General features: G+C 42.1%; 1 pseudogene; it reads right to left on the reverse strand.

Moving 5' to 3' along the window:
• Positions 1-6345: 6345 nt before the first annotated feature.
• LOC134728963 (COP9 signalosome complex subunit 9-like) lies at positions 6346-6848 on the reverse strand (annotated as a pseudogene).
• Positions 6849-11153: the final 4305 nt, after the last annotated feature.

Below are 11153 nucleotides of genomic sequence, written 5' to 3' on the forward strand. Positions count from 1 at the left end.
CAGAGATGTTACATAATTTACAAAAGTCTCATAGCTAGTAGCTCCCCTTCCTTGCCTTGTACCATAATTTTCAATTTATTGAAATCGCAAAGTATTTTATTCTTAAGCAATAGTATTCAAAGAACCCCATAGATCATACACCAGAAATCATATTTTTTGCTCATTTGTGAGATTTAAATTTCAGTTAACTCCTTTACTGATTTATGCTTTCTCAGAACTTCAAACATCAGTGAGTTGATGGCATCCATATCTCTGTTTTTATCTCTGTTTTTACACCCATACATACAAAAGAATATATAGGGCATGAGCAGGATGTGGTGGTATGCATCCGTAGTCCCAGCTACTCCAGAGGCTGAGGCAGGAGGATCACTTGAGCCCACAAGGTTGAATCCAGCCTGGACAATAGAGCAAGACCCTGTCTCTTAAAAAAAAAAAAAAAAAAAAGAATATGTAAGGCATAAATAAAATAAACACTCATGGCTGGGCGTAGTGGCTCACACCTGTAATTCCAACATTTTGGGAGGCCTAGGCAAGTGGATCTCTTGAGCCCAGGAGTTTGAGACCAGTCTGTGCAACATGGTAAAAACCTGTCTCTACAAAAAAAAATACTGAAAATTAGGCAGGCATGGTGGCATGTGCCTGTAGTCCCATCTACTCAGGAGGCTGAGGTAGGAGGATAACCTGAGCCCGGGAGGCAGAGGCTGCTGTGAGCCATGATTGCAAGACTGCACTCCAGTCTGGGCCACAGAGCAAGACCCTGTCTCAAAACAAACAAAAATTTAAAAAAATGCTTATGTACACACCACTAATCTTAAGCATATGGCCCTCCCCGTTTTTCTTATCAGACTTCTGGTCAAATGTTTTCAGTGAGTTTATCCTGTACAACAAACTGCTGTATGTTTTATAAATTAGCAAAAAGTGAAACATAAGCAATTCTAAAATCACAGAACACAAGGCTTGTAAGAGGTACCCCCAGAGATCTCATACTTTCCACATATACTCCTCCTTACCCACATTGGGCCATAAGAACCCAATTTCTCCTTAATAGACAAGGTCGATTACTCTGGCCAGTACAGTTAACCCCTTTCTTTGCCTGTAGGTTCACTTGGCAATGAGGAGCCCAAGATAACCAGGAGACAGTCTCAACTTCTGGTTTAATGGAACCATTGGTATGTCCTTTGGTTGATTTTTATTTATTTTTCTAGATTCTTAGAAGAAATGCTGCATTCACCATTATTCTTTTTTTTTTTTTTTTGAGAGGGAGTCTTACTCTGTAGCCCAGGCTGGAGTGCAGTGGCGTGATCTCAGCTCACTGCAACCTCCACCTCCTGGGTTCCAATTAAGCAAGTCTCCTGCCTCAGCCTCTTGAGTAGCTGGAATTACAGGTGCGTGCTACCACACCCAGCTAATTTTTGTATTTTTAGTAGAGATGGGGTTTCACCATGTTGGCCAGGCTGGTCTTGAACTCCTGACCTTGTGATCCACCCACCTGGGCCTCCCAAAGTGCTAAGATTACAGGTGTGAGCCACCGCGTCTGACCAACAACAATATTCTCATTGGCACAAATAAGGCTATTACGTGGATAAACATAGATGTCAGTGATTGAGTTGAGAAGTGATTCAGGAACGTTGGCCTGAATGAGAAGTTTAAGAATACCTTGGCCGGGCACCGTGGCTAACACTTGTAATCCCAGCACTTTGGGAGGCCAAGGCGGGCAGATCACGAGGTCAGGAGTTCAAGACCAGCCTGGCCAACATAGTGAAACTCTGTCTCTCAGAAAAAATACAAAAATTAGCCGGTGTGCTGGCACATGCCTGTAGTCCCAGCTACTCGGGAGGCTGAGACAGGAGAATCACTTGAAACCTGGGAGGCAGAGATTGCAGTGAGCCGAGATCGTGCCATTGCACTCCAGCCTGGGCAACAGCGAGACTCCATCCCCCGCAAAAAAAGAATACCTTAGCCAATTTATTTCATTTATATTTTCCTCTTAATGTTTGCACAGGAATTAGATATAACAATCCATGTCTAATTAAGTATAGAAGAGTTGTTTCACTAGGTATTACAAGTTCCAAGCGATAAGATATTATAATTTTAAATTAGCCACATTGTTTCTTTCTTAGTGGTATATAAATTAATGGCGTGTCATACAATGGATGTGTCTAAGATTGGATGAAATATGGTACAGGCCGGGCACGGTGGCTCACGCCTGTACCATTCCAGCACTTTGGGAGGCTGAGGTGGGTGGATCATGAGGTCAAGAGATCGAGACCATCCTGGCCAACATGGTAAAATCCTGTCTCTACTAAAAATGCAAAAATTAGCTGGGCATAGTGGCACACGCCTGTAGTCCCAGCTACTCAGGAGGCTGAGGCAGGAGAATTACTGGAACCCAGGAGGTGGAGGTTTAAGTGAGCCGAGATTGCGCCACTGCACTCCAGCCTGGCAACAGAGCGAGACTCTGTCTCAAAAAAAAAAAAAAAAAAAAAGGTAATATGTACATACTTAATATGGTCTTAAAGTTATAATTCTCTGTTATGGTTTTAATGTCCCCTCCAAAACTCACATTGAGATTTAATTGCCATGGTACAGTATTAAGAGGGTGAGGCCCTTAAGGGGTGATTAGGTCATGAGAGCTCTTCCCTCACATAATATGGATTAATGCTGTTACCGTGGGAGTGGTTTCCTGATAAAATGGATGAGTTCAGCTCCTCCCTGTCTTTCTTTCTCTTACACTACTCCTTCCATGTGATGCCTTCAGCCATGGGGTGACCCTCAACAGATACTGGTACCATGCTCTTGCACTTCCCAGCCTCCAGAACTGTGAGCCAAATATGCTTCTTTTTATTATGAATTACCCAGTCTTGGTATTCTATTACAGTAGTAGAAAATAGGCGAAGACATTCTCTAAACATGTTTATAAATTATTTCATTTGATCCTCATATGAATCCTGTGACATAAGGTGGGCACTATTATTTCCATAATGCAAGTGAAACTCAAGCAATTTTCCTTTTCTTTTTGAAACAAGTTCTCACTCTGTTGCCCAGGCTGGAATATGGCTACACAATCTCAGCTCACTGCAACCTCTGCCTTCTGGGCTCAAGCAATCCTCCCACCTCAGCCTCCCGAGTTACTGGGACTACAGGCGTGCAGCACCACACCCAGCTAATTTTTTTGTATCTTTATTAAAGATGAGGTTTCACCACATTGCTCAGGCTAGTCTCGAACTCATGACTAGCCATGAGTTCAAGCCATCATGTGCCCACCTCAGCCTCCCAAATTGCTGGGATGATAGGCATGAGCCACTGTACCCAGCTATAATTTTTCTTTTTTTTATGAGTGAGGCTGTGTGCCTGTTCTCATGCTGCTAATAAAGACATACCTGAAACTGGGTAATTTATAAAGAAAAAGAGGTGCTCATGCCTGTAATCCCAGCACTTTGGGAGGCCGAGGCAGGTGGATTACCTGAGGTCAGGAGTTCAGGACCAGCCTGGCCAACACAGTGAAACCCCATCTCTACTAAAAAAATACAAAAATTCACCGGGCGTGGTGGTGGGTGCCTGTAATCCCAGCTACTCGGGAGGCTGAGACAGGAGAATTGCTTGAACCTGGGAGGCGGAGGTTGCAGTGAGCCAGGATCATGCCATTGCACTCCAGGCTGGGTGACAAGACTGAAATTCCGTCAAAAAAAAAAAAAAAAAGTGAGCTGGGATCATGCCATTGCACTCCAGCCTGGGCAACAAGAGTGAAATTCCATCAAAAAAAAGAAAGAGGGGCTGGGTGCGGTGGCTCATGCCTGTAATCCCAGCACTTTGGGAGTCTGAGGCGGTGGATCACAAGGTCAGGAGATCGAGACCATCCTGGCTAACACAGTGAAACCCCGTCTGTACTAAAAATACAAAAAATTAGCCAGGCGTGGTGGTGGGTGCCTGTAGTCCCAGCTACTCGGGAGGCTGAGGCAAGAGAATGGCGTGGACCCGGGAGGCAGAGCTTGCAGTGAGAGGAGATCGCGCCACTGCACTCCAGCCTGGGCAACAGAGCGAGACTCTGTCTCAAAAAAAAAAAAAGAAAGAAAGAAAGAAAGAAAGGCAGAAAGAGAGGAAGAAAGAGGTTTAATGGACTCCTAGTTCCACATGGCTGGGCAGGCCTCACAATCATGGTGGAAGGCAAAGAAGGAGCAAAGTCATGTCTTACATGGCAGCAGGCAAGAGGGCATGTGCAGGGGAACTCCCCTGTATAAAACCATCAGATTGGCCAGGCATGGTGGCTCATGCCTGTAATCCCAGCACTTTGGGAGGCTGAGGTGGGCAAATCACTTGAGTTCAGGAGTTCGAGACCAGCCTGGCCAACATGGAGAAACCCTGTCTCTACTAAAAATACAAAAATTAGCCAGGTGTGGTGGTGGGCGCCTGTAATCCCAGCTACTCAGGAGGCTGAGGCAGGAGAATCACTTGAACCCAGGAGGTGGAGGTTGTAGTGAGCCGAGATCGCGCAACTCTACTCCAGCATGGGCAACACAGTGAGACACCATCTCAAAAAAAAAAAAAACCTATCAGATCTCATGAGACTTATTCACTATCACGAGAACAGCATGGGAAAACCCACCTCCATGATTCAGTTACCTCTTACTGGGTCCCTCCCATGACACGTGGGGATTATTACAATTCAAGGTGAGATTTGGGTGGGGACACAGAGCCAAACCATATCACTTTTTTTCTTTATAGACATTTGAACTTAAGAACTCAATAAAGCTGGCCACAGCTCACACCTATAATCCCAGCACTTTGAGAGGCCGAGGTGGGCGGATCACTTGAGGCCAGGAATTTGAGACCAGCCTGGCCAACATGGTAAAACTCTGTCTCTACTAAAAAATACAAAAATTAGCCAGGTGTGGTCATACGCCTGTAGTCCCAGCTACTCTAGAGGCTGAGGCAGGAGAATCACTTGAACCTGGGAGGTGGAGGTTGAAAAAAAAAAATAACAACCTTGAAATATTACAGAAATATAGAACAAAGAGTGATCAGTCTCCTTATTTCTGCCTTCAAAGATAACCACCGTGTTAGTCCGTTTTCACACTGCTATAAAGATACTACCTGAGACTGGGTAATTTATAAACAAAAGAGGGTTTAATTGATTCAGTTCCACATGGCTGGGGAGGCCTCAGGAAACTTACAGTCACGGTGGAAGGTGAGAGGAAGGAAGGCACACCTTCACAAGGCAGCAGGAGGGAGACAGAACAAACAGGAAACTGCCAAACACTTTCAAAACCATCAGCTCTCGTGAGAACTCCCTCACTATCACAAGAACAGCATGGGGGAAACCGCCCTCATGGTCCAATCACCTCCCACCAGGTCCCTCCCTCAACACATGGGGGTTGCAATTTGAGATGAGATTTGGGTGGGGACACAGAGCCAAACCATATCAACCACAGTTAACAGCTTGATAGATGTTTCTTCAGACTGCCTGGGTTTCATTTTCAGCCCTTCCATTTAGCTGACCGCCTTGGACAAATGATTTGTCCTCACATTGTCCCAGTTTTCTCATGTCAGTGTAATAGTACAGGCTTGCAGAGTTTGATGAAGGTTTAATAAAATAATATATGTAAAGTGTTCAGCATTGTGCCTGACATATAGTACGTGCTTAATAAATGCTGGTTTGTGTACATATATTTGCATATAGTCAGAATAAGTCTGCAATAACAAACAACCTCCCAAATCTCTGTGGCTTAACACAATAAGTTTTTTTTTGTCTTACACCAATTGTTAGGGCACTTTCTCTATGTAATCACTCAGGGATGGAGGCTAATGGCAGTTCCACCCTATTCTGGTCAAAATCTGAAATACATGACATCTTTAGTGACCAGAATAGTGAAAAGAGACTGGAAAATCATGCATGGAACTTTTACTGCCTGATCCCATAATTGACATACTTCCCTTATGCTCACAATTTATTTGCCATGTTAGTAATTGTAACCCTGCCTAGCTACCAAGTTAGCAGGGAAATTCAGAGTAGAGAATATTTGGTGACTGCTTAACCTCTGTCACAATCCACATGTTTTTTCCCTAGCATCGTATAATACTGTCCAAACTCTGTTGTAATTTTTTTTTTTTTTTTGGCATGTAACATTGCTTTCTTTTAACTGAAGTGAAGACAAAACCTGGTCACGTTCAGAGATTAACAGCCTCATCCAGGTGGTCAAGTACAATTTTGTCTTTCTTGGTTAACCAGGTCCTAATTTCAACGTATTTCCATATGTTCTTTAAAATCACCTGAAACTGCCCTGCGCAGGCTCACACCACGGCTCTGTACCAAGGGCTTGGACCCGCCTGCAGCCAGACGGCATCTCACTAGATGTCATCATCATCAAAGAGATCTTCAAAACCATTTAAAAAGTCTACATGAACAGCCTTTTCATTAGTTGCCAAGTCCATCAAGAACCTGGTGCTGCCTCCCGCCTCGTCCAGGTCCATGTAGGGCCCGGCGCCCTTGGAAACATCTCGTCCACGGCCAGCTTCATCTTGGGCTGCGGCGCTCTAGGCCCACTTCCGGCCACGGGGCCGCTTCGTATTTTTCTATTTTTTAACAACTCCCCATATTAATATTCATTCACTCATTGACTGTTAAGCCCTTCTATGTATCAGGAATTGTTCTAGGTACTAGGACATATCAGTGAAGAAAATATTTGTTAATCCTTGCCTTCATGTAGTTTATTAGATTGTGAACAGATCAGAAAAAAACATGTAAAAAATTATAAAATGTTAGGTGATCAAAGTTATGGTGAAAAACAGGAAAGGGAAGAGGCAGAAGGAGTGTTGAGGTGCAGTGTTAAATAGAGTAGTCAGAGAAGACCTCTCTGAAATGTCATTTGAGTTAAATTCTGAAAGGTGTGAGGAAGTCAGCCTTGTGACTATGTCTAGAGGAAGAGCATTCCAAGAAAATAAAACTGTCAGAGTGGCTTGGTGATGCCTGAAAATGCGTTTTACTATTTTTGTACATGTCTGAAATTTTCCATGAAACAAGTTAAAAAAAAAAGTAGCCCTGGTAAAAGGGAGGTCGAAGTGGGCGGATCACTTGAGGTCAGGAGTTGGAGACCAGCCTGGCCAACACGCTGAAACCTCGTCTCTACTAAAAATACAAAAAAAAAATTAGCCGGGCATGGTGGCGGGCGCCTGTAATCCCAGCTACTTGGGAGGCTGAGGCAGGAGAATCGCTTGAACCCAGGAGGCGGAGGTTGCAGTGAGCTGAGATTGCGCCACTGAACTCCAGCCTGGGTGGACAGAGTGAGACTCCATCTCAAAAAAAAAAGAAAAAGAAAAAAAAAATCTTACCAGTGTACCTCCTCAGAAATAATGTTTTAACTTGTTTGTTACTCCACAACTTCCTTAACTCTGGCTCCAGACATTGCTGGTTTTTACTGCATCGTTTCTCATATGCTAATTTCATCTTTCCAATTATTTGCTAAATTCTTAATCATGTCTTATCCTTTTTTATTCCCCCCTTTGTATCATTTCCTTCAAAGTGATTGGACATATAATAAAATATCTATTAAAAAATAGTAAATTGAGAAGTAAAACTTAGTGATGGCTTTACTAAGTATGTCAGTCTCTAATTCTTATAGCATTTTACTATGTTGAGGATGTAAAAAAGCAGATTGCAGAAAATATTATATCTACAAGCAATTTAAAAGTTTTTAGCATTAGGGCCGGGAGCAGTAGCTAACGTGTGATCCCAGCACTTAGGGAGGCCAAGGCAGGTGCATCGCGAGATCAGGAGATTGAGACCATCCTGGCCAACATGGTGAAACTCGTCTCTACTTAAAAAAAAAAATACAAAAATTAGCCAGGAGTTGTGGCATGCGCCTGTAGTCCCAGCTACTCGGGAGGCTGAGGCGGGAGAATCACTTGAACCCAGGAGGCAGAGGTTGCAGTGAGCTGAGATTGCACCACTGCACTACAGCCTGGGCGATGGAGGGAGACTCTGTCTAAAAAAAAAAAAAAAGTTTTTAGCATTAAAGAGCTGGTACTGCCAGACAGTATGATTTACACCTGTAATCCCAGCACTTTGAGAGCCTGAGGTCTCAAGAGTTTGAGACCAGCCTGGGCAATACAGTGAGGCTCCATCTCTACAAAAAATAAAAAACAAAATTAGCCAGGCATGGTGCTACAAGCCTGTAGTCCCAGCTACTCAGGAGGCTGAGGTGGGATTGATCACACTACTGCACTCCAGCCTGAGCAACAGAGCAAACCCTATCTCAAAAAAAAAAAAAAAAAAGTTGGTTCAAAAATACTTTGGATATTTTTTCAAGCAATTGGACAGATGCAAGGTACAATTGGAAAATAAACCTTTCTTAGTCACATACTTATGATTCTTTCACTTAAATTTATTCTTTCGGGCCAGGCACGGTGGCTCAAACCTGTAATCTCAGCACTTTGAGAGGTCAAGGCAGGTAGATCACATGAGGTCAGAAGTTTGAGACCAGCCTGGCCAACATGGAGAAACTGCATCTCTACTAAAAATACAAAAATTAGCTAGGTGTGGTGGCGTGTGCCTGTAATTCCAGCTACTTAGGAGGCTGAGGCATGAGAATTGCTTAAACCCAGGAGGCGGAGGTGGCAGTGAGCCAGGATCATGCCACTGCACTCCAGCCTAGGTGACAGAGTGAGAGTCAGTCTCAAAAAAAAAAATAAATTATGTTTTCAGTTTATTTACTTACTGTTGCCATAGAAACAGGCTACACTGCATAAACATTTTGAGTAAATTCTACATTTTTTGCTTAAGATGCCCAAGAGTCTCAACAATTAGATGATTGTCATTGAAGCAAAAAATGAAATCAGCCTCATTCAGTCCAAACAGTTTGCTCAACTCCCTAAACCTTATTTAACTTGATTGTGAGGTCACTTCCAGACGCCACTGGGAGTTTCTCTGAAAGACCACTCACTTAGAACCACCCTGCATTGAAGGGAAGTGGTGACAAGCTGCTCAAGTAGTAAGAAAGAACTCTTGTCACAGACAAATTTCTCAGTGTTAGTCACACAACCAGAACATAATGTTTAAACGAAAATGTATGACATTGCTGGAAAGCTATGTCGGAAGAACTGCGGCCAAAGCAAAGAGAATTACAGACATAAGGAGAATTGCACTTTCATGACATGAATAACTTAGAAGACTGGTACATTTAAAAAAGCTCTGTGTTTTGTTTTCAGTTTGGTTCTCATAATTTAGTTCACCCTAATTGTAACCTATTTGATATGAGGCAAAATCTCTATTTTGAGAACAATGTTGTTACCTTAGAAAGGAAGGGTTACGGCATTATGCTGACATGCAGTTGGAAACATTTTTAGGATTTGGAATGGTTTATTTTTTAGTATCAGACTATCTAAGCATAGCCTTTATCTAATCATAAAAACAGTTTTGGAATAGTGGCCATACCTCAGTGTCAAACACAGAAAACATAAGGCATAATCATAATCTAACAGTCACCCAAGTTGCTTTGAGGCCATAAACAGTAGTTTTCATCTCTGAACCTCAATTTTCTCATCTGAAAAATGGAAACACAAAATACCTTTTTTGTGCTTTGTGTTGTTTTGTTTTGTTTGTGTTGTGTTGTGTTGTTGTTGGGTTTTTTGTTTGTTTGTCTTTGTTTTGAGACAGGGTCTCGCTCTGTCACCCATCCTGGAGTACAGCTCACTGCAGCCTCGACCTCCCAGGCTCAGGCTATCCTCCACTTCAGCCTGAGATATCAAAGCTAAAACATGAAAAATGAAGAAGAGTTGTCTAAGAAACTTCTTAGTTGGCTAACAGGGGAAAGTAGTTTAGGCAGAGGATCCAGCATTGAATTGATTTTGAAGTAGTGTCGAAAGGAAAGCCAACATGGCTACATTGTAGAGAGACAGGATCCAGATCTTGGAGGCTTTATAAAGGATTTGGCCTTTGTACTGAAGGTAGTGGAAAGCCATTTAAGTTTTTTGTTTGTTTCTTTGCTTTTTGGTTTATATATTTAAGCAGGGAAGTGACGTCATCACTTGCATTTTAAAAAGATCATTCTGGGCACTATGTACAGAATGGAGGAGATGATGGCACACAAACACTGTAATATATATGTGGGTAAGCCAATTAGGAGGCAGCTGGAGGAAATGGATTGGGGACTGACAGAGAAGGGGGAAAATATGGACTGATTCATGAGATATTTAAGAAATAGGATCAGTAGATCGTGAGGTAAGGATGAATGAATCAAGGATGACTTTCAGATTTTTGGCTTAAGCTAATGGGTGGAGGCCATTTACTTAAACAGGGAATACTCAAGGAGGGGAAGTCTTAGGAAGGAGAATCGTGAATCATAGTTGATCATCACATGAATACACAATAAGCCAGTGAGAGTACTAAAGTCTCAGGGTGCAAATCACATATATATGTGTGCAAACACAGGTTCTCATAAAAATCATACTTATGGCTTACTCACTAAATCTTGCTTTATAAGTTCTGGATGATTCTTTCCTTTCAATAGTCTCTTCCAATCCTGTTCATGGGCATTTCTGATCTTTTCAGACCAGGTCTTGGGTGTTGTAGTGGTTGGAGCTTCAAACTGCACATTTTGGAGCCTTTTCTTTTCTATAGATTTCAAAACTTCTTGTTTTTTTCTCTTATCCTTTGGCCTTGCCCTTAGGATCTGATTTCATCTAAAGATTGCTTCCACAGCTTGATCTTGTTAAAGTTCTTATACTTTTTATTTTCTTTATTGGATTCTGTAATAATATACTCAACTGCTTTGTATTGTCTTCCCTATGTTGTACCAACCTCCAAAACTAAATATAAAACAAGAAAACTATTTTGAAGGAAAAAGCATATTTTATCACAAGCTAATATTGCTAATGTTTATGGGGACACCTGTTTTACAGTAACAAAACAAGGTTTAACTGAATTCTTTCAGTCTTCTTAAAATGTACAGCTCAAAACAATAATATAGAAAAGTTGAAAACAGTAAGGAAGAGAATAGCAGGCAAATACTCAACAAAAAAAAGGTAGCATAGATCTATTAATATCAGAAAAAAGCAGTATTTTAAGGCAAAAGCATTACTAAAGATAAAAAAGGTCACTAGATATGATAAAAATAATCCAAATCCAAGAATGAGAGGAATTAGAGACAAATCCCACAATC

The sequence above is a fragment of the Pan paniscus genome, chromosome 15 (assembly GCF_029289425.2).
Source record: "Pan paniscus chromosome 15, NHGRI_mPanPan1-v2.0_pri, whole genome shotgun sequence".
Taxonomy (NCBI): Eukaryota; Metazoa; Chordata; class Mammalia; order Primates; family Hominidae; genus Pan; species Pan paniscus.